The 13674-nt window shown below is 38.8% G+C and overlaps 1 protein-coding gene across 3 annotated transcripts in view; it reads left to right on the forward strand.

Moving 5' to 3' along the window:
• LOC150089705 (phosphatidylinositol 4,5-bisphosphate 3-kinase catalytic subunit alpha isoform-like) overlaps positions 1-13674 on the forward strand; it is a 291320-nt gene that overhangs the window by 209651 nt on the left and 67995 nt on the right. The window lies entirely within an intron of this gene.

Consider the following 13674-nt stretch of genomic DNA (forward strand, 5'->3'; position numbering starts at 1 on the left):
CTCTTTTGGAACATTTTTAAGGATGAATTAATAATTATTCAATAAAATGAACAAGTTATATCAAAAGAGTAGAATTTCACAATATAAAAAGATTGATATGTACATAACTGTATTTAAGATAAATATGACTGCACTGGGCTACATGTACACATTTGATACAGTCGAGATAGATGCTTGCATGCCTTTACAAGCAGTTTCACGACTCTAAAATGCTGTTTTAGTCCACTTCCTGCACGGGCCATATAAAAATTATTCATGGACTGGATATGGCCCACGGGTGTAGGTTGGACACCACTGACTTAGAAGCTATGCAGAACTTTCCTTTTCCTATAAATAGCAGCCACGTATTAGGGTATCTCATGTAAGTATTATTGTTGCATAATGAACGATAAAAGTGGATAAGTATCAGTATATGGAGGGAGTTCCCCGGTATCCGAGTGTTCATTATCAGTGTCCCTGCATACAGGGTAATGGCCATATGGTGTAAGAAAGCCTAAGGCTTATGCTGCACCAACCAAAAAAATAAATAAATATAAATAAAAAAATAATAATATGAGAAAAGGAAATAGACAACCTATGCATTTCCCTCTCCCATAGGTAACTATCCAGCTGACCTTTGAATTTCCCCAAACTCTCAGTCTCCATCAACCATGTAGGTAACTTATTCCAGTAACTCGCTGGCTGAAGTAAAACTTCCTGCAATCCCGTCTAAACATCCCTCCTGAATGACCACCGCATATCCCCAGAGCAATATGGCCTTAGTTGCTAATGCTCTTAAAAACCAAATAAAAAATTAAACATTCCTCCCTATAACTTGAATTTACGGCCCCTAGTTCTAGAATCATTTATAACCATGAAAAGTTCATCCGCATTCATTTTACTTTTGCTCTCAGAGCCTTAAACATCTCAATCAAGTCTCCTCTTAAGACCTAGTTTCCAAGCTGTGCTATCCATATATTCAAAGTTTTCCCTTATTAAAGATGTCCTTTTGCTGATCTCACCAGGTGAGTTACCCATCTCTGGACCCTTTCAAGAAGCTCAATTTCTTTTTTTAGGTGCAGTCTCCAAACTTGAACACAGTATTCCAAAGATGGTCTAACAATAGCCTTATATAATGAAATTATGATGTACTTATCTCTACTAGCAAATGTTTGATAAATCATCGATACGACACCATGGGCCTTCCTTGCAACTTGTCTATAATGCTTGGAGAACTTTGTGTCTGACTATATTGTTACTCCCAAGTCCCTTTCTTTCACTACTTACTTTAGTTGAACTCCACCAAGTGTATAAGTTTTGGGGTTACTGTTCTCCAGGTGTAAGACCTTGCACTTTGTGGATTAAAGCATAGCTACTACTTTTCTGACTATCCCTGAAGACACTCTCCTGAGTCCAATGATACTCTCATAATTAGCTTTAATGGTTGCAATAGTACATAAAAAAATACAAAAACATAAAAAATTAAACCTTTTTCAATTCCTACTATTAGTTCACACTCTCCCTATATATATTTATATATCTTGTTCAAATTTTCAATCGTTAATAAAATACTTTTTATTCATCCACTCAAGTTCAAATAAATTTTTTTAAACTTGTAGTGGATGACACTTGATGTTAATACAGTTTTTTCAAATATTAATTCATTAATTAAATTTAATTAATTAATTTTAGTTTTATATGGGAGAAAAAAATTTCTCTTATATAAGATATTTAGCAGGATATAAATTTAGGAATAAATACCGTCAGTGGCGAAGCGTGTAGATCGCTGGAAAAAAATTTCTTTTTCAGATTCTTTTTTTCATTCTGGGTTCTAGTCTGAGTCAAGGAGGGAACCAAATGGAAAATGAAACATGTGAATAAAAATAATAGTCCAACACCATATGTAGAAAGGAAAATGGAAAATTGCAAGGAAATTCGCTTTCTATTTTGCCACTTAATATTGTGATTCTGTCATATGTATATACATATTTATATTAATTGTAATTATTTAATAAAAAGTAACTAAAATAAAATTTTTCTTTGTTGACCTAATTAGGAATTGACTTTAAAAAAATTTTTTTTATATTACTTGTTAAACTTTGTTTTGACTTACGTTGAAGGGGCGCCTCCATAGCCAGGTGGGAAGGAGCAGCAGTACATAGCACATGCTTCTTGATTAGACCGGGGTTCGAGCCTATCACCACCTAATACGGAGGATGCGGAAAGGTCAGGGAAAGACCACCGCATATCCCCGGAGCAATATGGCCTTAGTTGCTAATGCTCCTAAAAACCAAATAACAACAATTTACATTGAAGGACTCCCAACTAGACATTTGACTATTTCTATCCTGCTTTTTCTGCAAGGATCCTGTTGACTCGACACCCTCTACCTACAATCAGTATCTTGTTTACTGTTGCTTGTATTAGATGCATCTGATAATTTTGATAATTTTTACATTAAGGTAATTCTTAGTTTCTTATTTTTATTAACCATACATTCAAAGCAAAGTGCTGACAATAAAACATCGCGAAAAAAAAGGCAACAAAAAAGTTAGCATTAGCATTACTAGAGGCATTTGATGCAAGAAAGCAAGCTTATGCAGCATCAGCCAAAAAAAATAAAGAAATAAAAAATAACCACTTCCACTTCACCTCTCTGTTCATTCGAAATACCTGTCCAGCTGAGCCTTAAACTTATTTAGGCTATCAACTTCCACGACAAGGCATGGAAGTCTGTTCCACCAACCAACCACCCGCTGGCTAAAGGCAAACCTCCGCACGTCTATCCTACATCTGTCTTTCCTCAATTTGAATTTATGCCCTCTCAGGTGATTATTCTGAGCAAAGAGGAAGAATCCCATCAGCATTCAGCATGCTGAAACCATTCAAGGCTTTATACACCTCTATCAGATCACCTCGCAGGTGCCTAGTCTCCAGACACTAATTTGCAAAACTTAAGCCTTTCTTTGTAAGAGCAACCCTTTGTTCCATTCATTAATCTTGTTGCCCTTCTCTGTACTCGTTCCAGCAGCTCTACATCCTTCTTGAAATGAGGCCTCCAGACCTGTATACAGTACTCTAGGTGTGGCCTGACCATTGCCTTATACAAGGGAATAATCACCTCCTTATCCCTGCTAGAAAAATTCCTATATATCATTGATAATACACCATGAGCTACTCTTGCAGCCCGTCTGCACTGCTCAGAGAACTTCATATCTGCCTGCAGTTATGGTTTAGAGGTTAAATTAGAATCATCAAAGTTTCTTGCGACAACCGACTAATCGGTTAAAATAAATTTTATTAAAATAAAAATGATATATACATAAGATAAAACAGAAATAAAATAAGATAAAAGCGTTAAAATACAACAAGATAAGAGAGTTAAAATACATAGATAGTAGCTTTCGAAGCGGAGTGCCTCTTCATCAGCTAGTGTGTGAACGGTGTACTTCAGTATATATTAATGGTTACAATAGCACAAGTCAGCTAGGTATGATCATGTATCACGAGTCTGGTGTTGGTAAAGCAGAATTACGTACGTGTAGTGATCGTCAGTGCTCATCGCACTGCAAAACAGTACATTCGGTAATAGGGTATAAGTGAACTCCCCTTGTCCTATTCATAGTACTATTATTGGTGGCTAAGTGTAGTGCTGCAAGCCATGAGTGCTGGCGGTAATCACATGAACAGTCTACGATTTCAATATCCCATTGGGGTTCAAGATTGTGCTGCTCAACCCAATAATGTTCAGCGACTGCGGAGCATTCAAAATTAGCGGTTCGCAGAGTCACCTCATGCTCAGAAACCCGATCTTTTAATCTTCTACCAGACTCACCTACATAATACCCCCCACAATCTGGACACGTAATATGGTATACGAAACCACTCCATAGGAAAGGAGGAACTGGTGTTTTCACCTTAGAAATAATAGATTGTAATTTCCTCCCCGGAAATTGCACACATCATATATGATGGTGACGCAAAATCCTAACAAGATGTTCCGATACGCCCGGATAATAGGGAACGTAGGCGGTAGAGATAAATTGATTGGTGTGAGGCAGGTTAGATTTCGTAATTTTAACTCTTTTATTATATATATTTTAACCCTCCTATCTTGTATTTTAGCGCTTTTATCTTATTTTATTTCTGTTTTATCTTATGTATACAGGGTGTCTCAAAAATATTAGTACAAACATTTAGGAGAGGTAGGTAACATCTAAAGGAATGTGAATCGCATAGGAACCCATAACCGGAAACGTCATGGGAAAGTAGTAGCAGAGGCACAAGAAGCAGAAAGACACAAGACAGTAATTAATGGCAAACATTTATTTGACATAATGTTAACAATGCAGTACAAGATGGATGTGTTTCATGATGTTACAACAGATGCTCGAAGGTTCCACCATGAGACGCGATGCATGCGTGACACCGACGCAGCTTGGATTGGCGAAAATGGTCGAACACACATGGAGTTTCTTTGACAGTAGCAGCAGCGCAAACGAGTCTCGCCACGAGATCCATTTCCATCTCCGCAGGCGATTCATACACGATAGATTTGAGGGCCTCCCCACAGAAAGAAATCAGGGCTCGATAAATCAGGTGAATGTGGGGGCCAGGCAATGGGTCCACCACGGCCAATCCATCAACGCCCAGAATGCCTGTTCAAATGGTCACAAACACATCTTCCATAATGGGCAGGTTTGGTTTCAACATGGCCCCCGTCATGTTGAAACCAAATGTTGCATCTCACATTTGCTGGAACATCGTCAAGTAACCCTGGTAGAACTTGTTCAAGAAAGATCCAATATTTAGCGGAGTTCATGTGGGATGGTAACAGGTATGGGCTGACCATACCTGCCCACACATTTATTGCGAAGCAATTTTGTGCCGCATGGGGGCGCACACCGTGTGGGCCCTCTGCTAATTCATACACTAGGTGCATGTCTGCCAGCGCACAGTTTGTATATCGATGCATGCTCTTCGTGCAGCGACTACTGCTTGAATGAGTAAACCAGGAATTTTCCCTCTCGCGAACTGATGAGCAGCGGCGTATACAGACTTACGGTGACGTTTCCGGTTATGGGTTCCTATGCGATTCACATTCCTTTAGATGTTACCTACCTCCCCTAAACGTTTTTACCAATATTTTTGAGACACCATGTGTATCATTTTTATTTAAATAAAATTTATTTTAACCAGTTAGTCGGTCGTCGCAAGAAACTTTGATGATATAATGCAACCCAATGCACAAGGCCTGTTTTCTAATGTTAAATTAGAAGTTATACGTTGTAAAAGAAGTGGAGAATGAGTAATCAAATTGTAAAACTGAGAAATAATGTAACTTTAATAAACTTTATTTAACCTTGCTATCCAGCTTATAATAAAAAGTTCAGCATATAATAAAAAAATGTCTAATAAAGTAATTGTCTCATTTTTCAGTTCCTTCAATTCATTTTTTACTATGTACAAGTACATAATACACATTACGAAAATTTGATCCCTGTTTCAAGTGGATTCATTTTAAGTGGAATTTTCTGGAACCAATTATCCTTCGATAATGAGGACTCCCTGTATATCTTTTTTACTAATTGCCTGATTAAAATGAAATTTTATGGACTACACGCATGTTCTGACACATATATATTTATTGTCATCCAAACAAGATAGGGACAACATCCCATCGCAGACAAGCTATATGGATTGGCATGGTGTATGAATCAGCAGTAACATACAGATAAAAAAAATAAGTTTAAAATGATAAAATGTTTAAATTGAAGACATCAGTTTTAACATTTTAGTGTTTTATATGAATGAATGAATGAATTTAAAATTATTTTCCTGTACACGTTACGAAGCCAGACAGGATTGATAGCAAGGCAAATGGGCAGCTTGATGAAAATTATGAAAAATGAAGAATCAGACGTATTAGTCTACGGGAAAACAAATTTTACACTGACAGTCTCGTGGCGCCTCCGTAGCCATGTGGGAAGGAGCAGTAGTGCGTAGCACACGCTTCTTGATTAGACCGGGGTTCGAGCCCGTCACCACCAAATATGGAGGATGCGGAAAGGTCAAGGAATGACCACTGCATATCCCGGAGCAATATGGCCTTAGTTGCTAATGCTCCTAAAAACCAAAACAACAACAACAACAACTGACAGTCTCGTGAAGGTTTCCACATTGGACTTGAGAAGGGGGGAAAAAGTGTATATATATAAATATCTATTTAGCTTTCCACATTGTTTATATGAAGTATAAATAGACAGTACAGTAATTGATCTAGCACACCAGGAAAACAAATTTCATAATCGGAAATGCTGACAGTTACACTGGCTGCTGTTAACAATTGAATATAAACAGATTTAGTTTTTCACATTCTTTATATGAAGTATAAATAGATGGTAGCACAATAATTGAGCCACTTTATGGTGTTTCATGTCAGGCGGCACTGGATGGGGTCTCCATCAACTGCACATAGTAACTTTGAGATGCAACACAAACTCTGTAATGGCCAGATAGTGTGGAGTTAATGAGTGTTTGTGTCAGGTTATGTTCATCTGTCCTCTTGGTCTAGGAGCCTGTGGAACATCACAGTCCTCATTTACTGTCCATTGCTGTGCAGAGGCAAACTAGGTTAGTAGAGTGAAAGCTCTGGTGCGGGAAACCTTGGCATCGCCTGAGCTTGTCTCAGGGAGGGCCCAATAAAAAAAAATTTAAAAAGTAATATTTTTCATTATTAGCATTAGCATTAGCATTAGTAGAGGCATTTGATGCAAGAAAGCAAGCTTATGCACCATCAGCCAAAAAAAAAAAAAAAAAAAAACCCACTTCCACTTCACCCCTCTGTTCGTTCAAAATACCTGTCCAGCTGAGCCTTAAACTTATTTAGGCTATCAACCTCCACTACAAGGGATGGAAGTCTGTTCCACCAACCAACCACCCGCTGGCTAAAGGTAAATTTCTGCACGTCTTTCCTCAATTTGTATTTATACCCTCTCAGGTGATTATTCTGAGCTAGAGGAAGAATCCCATCAGCATTGAGCATGCTCAAACCATTCAAGGCTTTATACACCTCTATCAGATCACCTTGCTGGTGCCTAGTCTCCAGACACTGTAATTTGCAAAACTTAAGCCTTTCTTCGTAAGAGCACCCCTTTGTTCCATTCACTAATCTTGTTGCCCTTCTCTGTACTCGTTCCAGCAGCTCTACATCTTTCTTGAAATGAGGCCTCCAGACCTGTATACAGTACTCTAGGTGTGGCCTGACCATTGCCTTATACAAGGGAATAATCACCTCCTTATCCCTGCTGGAAAAATTCCTATATATCATTGACAATACTCCATGAGCTACTCTTGCAGCCCGTCTGCACTGCTCAGAGAACTTCATATCTGCCTGCACAACCACCCCCAAGTCCCTTTCATTCTCTACCACTGTCAGTGTAGTACCACAGAGTTGATACGTTGCTCTGGGGTTGCTGTTTCCCATGTGTAGTACTTTACATTTGTCAATGTTAAACTTCATTTGCCACCTCTCAGCCCATCTGCTCAACCTTTCCAGATCCTGTTGCAGCAGCATAGTGTCAGTAGTGTCCTTGACAACCCTGCCAGCCTTTGTATCGTCTGCAAACTTGGACATTAAGCTTGATATACCATCATCAGTATCATTTATAAATACAGAAAACAATAATGGACCCAACACTGAGCCCTGAGAGACTCCACTAATAACATTAGTCCACGATGAGCAGTGTCCATTGATTACCACTCTCTGTCTTCTCCCCCTCAACCACCCCTTTATCCATAGCAGCAATTTGCCTCCAAGGTCACACTGCTCCAATTTGTGTAGCAGTCTTCCATGTGCAACAGTATCAAAAGCCTTTCTAAGATCCAAGTATATAATATCAAAGCTAATTTTATTGGAAAGTTTATTGGCTGCAGTTTATTGGAAAGAACTGCAGAGATGACAATCTTAGTGTGTAGTTGAAGGCAAAGATAGTGGATGATAGAGAAACTTCCACTAGAAGATGAAGTATAGAGGATACGAGGGCACCCCTGCAGGAGAGAGAGAGAGAGAGAGAGACGGGGGGGGGGGGGGGGTACTGGTAAGGAAAGGTTAAAGTGTATGTGTAGGTAGCATCCACCAGACAAAGTATTTGGTTAGGGCTCCCTGTGAATGGACTCGTCAGCTAAGGCCAGGTAGCTGTTAGTGTAATCCCACACTGGTGTATGATCATGTACCGCGCAATGTTCCTACCTGTTATCACCTATGGAGACGGTGTGTAGTTCAACCGCTCAGCCACAGTAAGAATAGGAATAAATTAGAAACGATTCAAAGGACAATACTTCTCACTATTACCAGAGCATGTCGCACAGTAAGCACACCTGCCCTACAAATTGCTGGCCAGAGCTCTCCTACCTTAACTGGAGGTAGCCAAAAGAGGCTTGTATTATAGACTTAAAAGGGCATACCCACAGAATTTCTGGGGATAGCCCTTGATACAGCCAATATCTCAATGCTGAAAAAAAAAAAAACTCCACAAGCTGTGGCAAACAAAGTGGGAGCAGGAAACCAGAGGTCTAGTTACCAAAAGGTTTCTGCCACTGGTGGCAATGGTTCGCCCATCATCAGCCATTTTCAATTCACAGGATGAAGACCTTGCCAGCAACTTTCCAGTTCCTTCTGTTTTGTGCAATGGCCATCCATTTACTACCCACAAACTCATGAATTTCATCTGTCCATCTCTGTCGTTGTCTTCCAGGTTTTCTTCTAGCTCCTCTTGCGTACCATTCTGTTATTCTCTTAGTCCATCTGTCATCATGTCTTCGAGCTATGTGTCCTACCCAAGACCATTTTAGTTCTTTAGTTTTGATAAGTTTGCCGCCTAATCCATGTGTTTCTCTTCTTATCTAACAGTCTGATTCCCAATATAATTCGTTCCATTCTTCGCTGTGTAGTTCTCAGCTTCTCTTCCATTCTTTTGATGAGTGCCCAAGTTTCACTTCCATAAGGCATGGTGGGGAGTATACATTGGTTCATTATTTTACGTTTCAGACAAACTGGGATATTGCTCTTCAGTATGTGACTATATTTCCTGAATGCTATTCATCCAAAATTTATTCTTCTTTTGACTTCCAGCCATTTATCATTATTACAGCTAATGACTTGTCCCAGATAAGTATATGACTCCACCTTTTCAATTACTGCTCCTTCAATCATTATATCCCTTTCTATGGCATACTTGTTCATAATTATTTTTGTTTTAGCCATATTCATCTTTAGTCCAAAATCCTTACTAACTATGCATAACTGATTAAGAATTTCCTCTAATTCTTTGGGATCATGGTTTATGACCACAATGTCATCTGCAAATCGTAAATGGTTTAGGTACTCTCCATTCATATTGACTCCTTTCTGCGACCAGTCTAATCTTCTGAAAGCTTCCTCTAGGGCAGCAGTAAACAGCTTCGGAGATATTATATCTCCTTGTCGAACTCCTTTCTCAATTTTAAATTTCCTACTGTCTTTGTCTAGTCTAATAAAGGAGGTAGCACTCTCATATATTTTCTTCAAAATCATAATATGCGGGGTATCTATGCCTTGTCTTTCCAGTGCCCAAAACATTGCCTTATGTTGTATAGAGTCAAATGCCTTTTCATAATCCACAAATGCCAGGCATAATGGTGTTTTATATTCATTTGCTTTCTCCATTAGCTGTGATATTACATGAAAGTGATCCATAGTTGAGAATCCTGTCCTAAATCCCGCTTGCTCTTTCGGTTGATTCTCATCAAGTATTCTTTCTAATCTGTTAGTAATTGACCCTTGTAAACAACTTGTAGATGTGGGATAACAAGCTAATTGGTCTATAATTTCCAATTTCTGATTTATCTCTTTACTTATGCAGCAAAATTAAGATTGCATTATTCCACTCCTTAAACGTCACACATTTTCTAATGCATTTTGTGAAACAATCTTGCCAGTTTTTGTGTTATGTCTCTTCCACCCAATTTTAACATCTCTACAGTAACTTCATCTTCCCCCGGGGCTTTCTGATTCTTCATTTTCTTCAACGCATGTTCTACCTCATCAGGAAGGATATCGGGTATGTCGTATGTGTTACTAATTTGCGATCCATTTTCCCCACTGCCTGCATCATTCTCTCGCTCCTTGTATAATTCTCTATAGTAGTCTTCTGCTATTTGAATTATGTCTTTTCTGCTATTTATAAGTACAGTCAGTCCTCGTATAACACGTGTTTGCACTACACAAATTCGATCATACGCAATTTATAAATAGGGGAACGATATCTTTTATAACACTAACCGAATTCAGTTATGCATGATTCGTTCAGTTATGCACCCCAACCGAAAGCAATACGATAGGAATGAAAAGAGAAGATTCTGAAAATGTATTTGTTTTTTATATCAGTGAAGGGGAAACACATTTCATCATAATAACGTAAAAACCAACACAATTCCAGCAATCGGTGTAATCGAAGGCGCCTCCGTAGCCAGGTGGGAAGGAGCAGCAGCAGTGCGTAGCACAAGCTTCTTGATTAGACTGGGGTTCGAGCCCGTCACCACCAAATACGGAGGATGCGGAAAGGTCAGGGAATGACCACCGCATATCCCGGAGCAATATGGCCTTAGTTGCTAATGCTCCTAAAAACCAAATAACAAACAACAACAACGGTGTAATCGCAAATGCAATTAGATCGAGTTTACTACCAGTTTATAACAGATTCCACTAGCAGAAACACAACTGGAAATTGTTTTTATTGTTTTATGGTAGTAACCCCTAGAAATGTGCTTTAGTAAAATGTGAGGTGTTAGTGTATCTCTGCCTTTACGGTGTTGTTTATTCAGTTGCTACACATGCGCAGTTTTGTTTATTGTATCAAGGGTGCCTCCCGTTTTGTAATTGTGCTTTATTCCCTAAAAATGAGTAAAATACTTAAAGGGTGTGAAAAGGAAACGTCCTGGTGAAGATACTACAGATTCAGAGAGAAAAAGAAAAGCAATATCGATAAACAGAGGCGAACTGGATCAAAAATCCTTACCCGGGAAAATTTGTAGTGTCCTCACACTAGCGTTTGTGGACAAAATCACACTGGCCATCGGGGTTGTCCCGGTAAGGCTTATGGCCAGTCCGCCACTGTCGATAGTGAAAAAATATGAAACTGTGAAACGCTTTGAGCGAAATGAAAGACCATGTGATATTGCACGTGCTACAGACCTAAATGAGGCAACCCGAGAATTACAAAGAATGCTAAGAAAATAAAAACAACTCAAAGGGTAATTAAAATCCATTAGATTAAGACACAAAGAATTGGAAGAGATGGAATGGCTGTCATCTGTTTGGATAGAAAATAAAACAAAAAACAAGTTTGCTTATGATAGAAGCAAAAGCATTAGCAATATTTTATTACGTAATAGTCGTAATAAAATACGTATTTTATTATGACTATTTATTGTGTTTGGTAATGTTTTGGTTACAAATGTGTGTTCAATCTTGGGTGGTTGGCACCTAACCCTATTTTTCCCATAGGGCCTGTTGTTTATATTGCACGATTTTGCATTGCATGAGGGTTCCTAGGAACACAACTATCGTGCTATACGAGGACTTGACTGTACACCATTGTTATTCTTCAGTTTCATTTGTCTTTCTGTATTACTGCTCATGGCTGCTGATTAAGTCCTTTGTTTTCCCTTAATGCTTGTTCTACTTTTCTTGTGTTAAATATTCTTATGTCCTCTCTGAGTCTCTTTCTAATGGCTTTTCACAACTCAGTATACTCAATTTTCTCCTTGTTAGTGTTTATCTTGCTCTTCATTTGTCATCTTTGGTTCATCATGACAAGTGTTCCTTGACAAATTTTTTCTTCTTTGGATTTCTTTTTACCTATAGGTTTCTTGGGCTTTATCACTTTCAAAAAGTTTTAATATTCTTTGAAGAAGTTCAAACTTGTTCTTAAGTTCCAGTACATACTGCTTTTCTCCTCTTCTGTTATCTCAAAGGCCTTCGTATTATTTACTCTAGTCAGTTTTTTCCTTTCTTTTCTTACATCTATATCAAGTGTTCATCTTACCATTCTGCGATCACTTCCAATATTTACCTTGTTCAGGATGGTAACATCAATCAAGATATATCTTCTGTTAGTGAGGATGAAGTCTATTTCATTAGTTGTTAATCCATTTGGGCTCTTCCAAGTCCCCTTTCTGTTCACCCTTTTCTTGAAAAAAATGTTCATTACTGACAGTCCTCGAAATTCTGCAAATTCCACAAGTAATGACCTCTTCCATTTTTCTTTTACCAATTCCAAAATTTCCTATAGTTCCCCTTTCTGTGCTGTTTTGTCTCTTTCGAACCTTAGCATCGAAGTGCCCATAATGATAGTGTTAGTGTAGTGGGTTTTCTGCTCATCTAGAAAACTCAATTTCGGTGTACATTTCTTCAACCTCTTCATCATTATGGCTCGATGTTGGTGCATAAATCATTATAACCTTTAGCTTGTACCTCTTAGAAATTCTGAGTAGTTTGTTTGTTTTTTGGTTTTTAGGAGCATTTGCAACTAAGGCCATATTGCTCCGGGGATATGCGGTGGTCATTCCCTGACCTTTCCGCATCCTCCGTATTTGGTGGTCACCGACTCGAACCCCGGTCTAATCAAGAATCGTGTGCTACGCACTGCTGCTCCTGACCACCTGGCTACGGAGGTGTCTCCTGAGTAGTAGTCTTGACACCTTTGGTGATGTACTTTTGAAATCCAAAATGTTGTTTTTTATATCTTTATGGACCAGAAAGCGAACTACACCTTCACTCCTTTCACTCTTTCCATTGGTGTACAGCAGATTTCCACTTGATAAACTTGTGATTTATTTCTTCTTCTTGTTTCTGCCAAACCAATGATAATTCAATTCACATTTTCTAATTCCTTTTCTAGCAATATCCAGTCTTCACCGATGAGTGATTTTACGTTGTAACAGGCCAAGTTCAGTTTCTGTGCATAGCAGCCTGGTCGTACCCAGAGGTTCTTAGCACCCTGTGCTTCCACTCTGATCCTTTCACTGCCGTAAGAGGGGAAGTGAAAGCTGCTGGGTACTGAGGGACTATTTGTTTCGTTGTGCTGGAGGATTTGGTCTTTTCCTCTTTCGCTGGCCAGGTGTCTTGAAGAGAACCACTCTACACATTTGTTACCATCTAAGTGATGTAACAGCTTACCATCGAGAAGGTGTACATGAGTGGATTTTAGGGAGGTAGGCCAACTGGACTTCTCCTAAATCTTCTGAGATAGAAAGGTATTGGATCCATCAGTGTTTTAGACTGAATGTCTGTTCTCTTCTAAGCCCCTGGCTAGCCCAAAGCCACCTAAGTGGTGTGCCCCTGGACTTTTTCAGCGTTTATACTGACAGGTCACAGCTCCTTAAAAATGAAACTAACCTCCTTAGTCCTGACTGATGACCCGAATTGCACCTGTGGCAAGAGTGAAGACTGGGAGCACATTCTATATGAATGTATAATTTATGACATCTCTAGAACACAGCTAATAGCACAGATTGGCCCTCTTCCAAGGGGAGAAGAACATCTATTCATTATAGAAAAGAAAAATTATAAAGCCTTTACATCCTTCACACAGAAAATACTCAAAATGTGCAGAACTATCCAAAGAATGGCAATTCAGCCCCCAGAAATTAAAC

The sequence above is a fragment of the Mastigoproctus giganteus genome, chromosome 2 (genome assembly GCF_048544385.1).
Source record: "Mastigoproctus giganteus isolate SK-2022 chromosome 2, ASM4854438v1, whole genome shotgun sequence".
NCBI lineage: Eukaryota > Metazoa > Arthropoda > Arachnida > Uropygi > Thelyphonidae > Mastigoproctus > Mastigoproctus giganteus.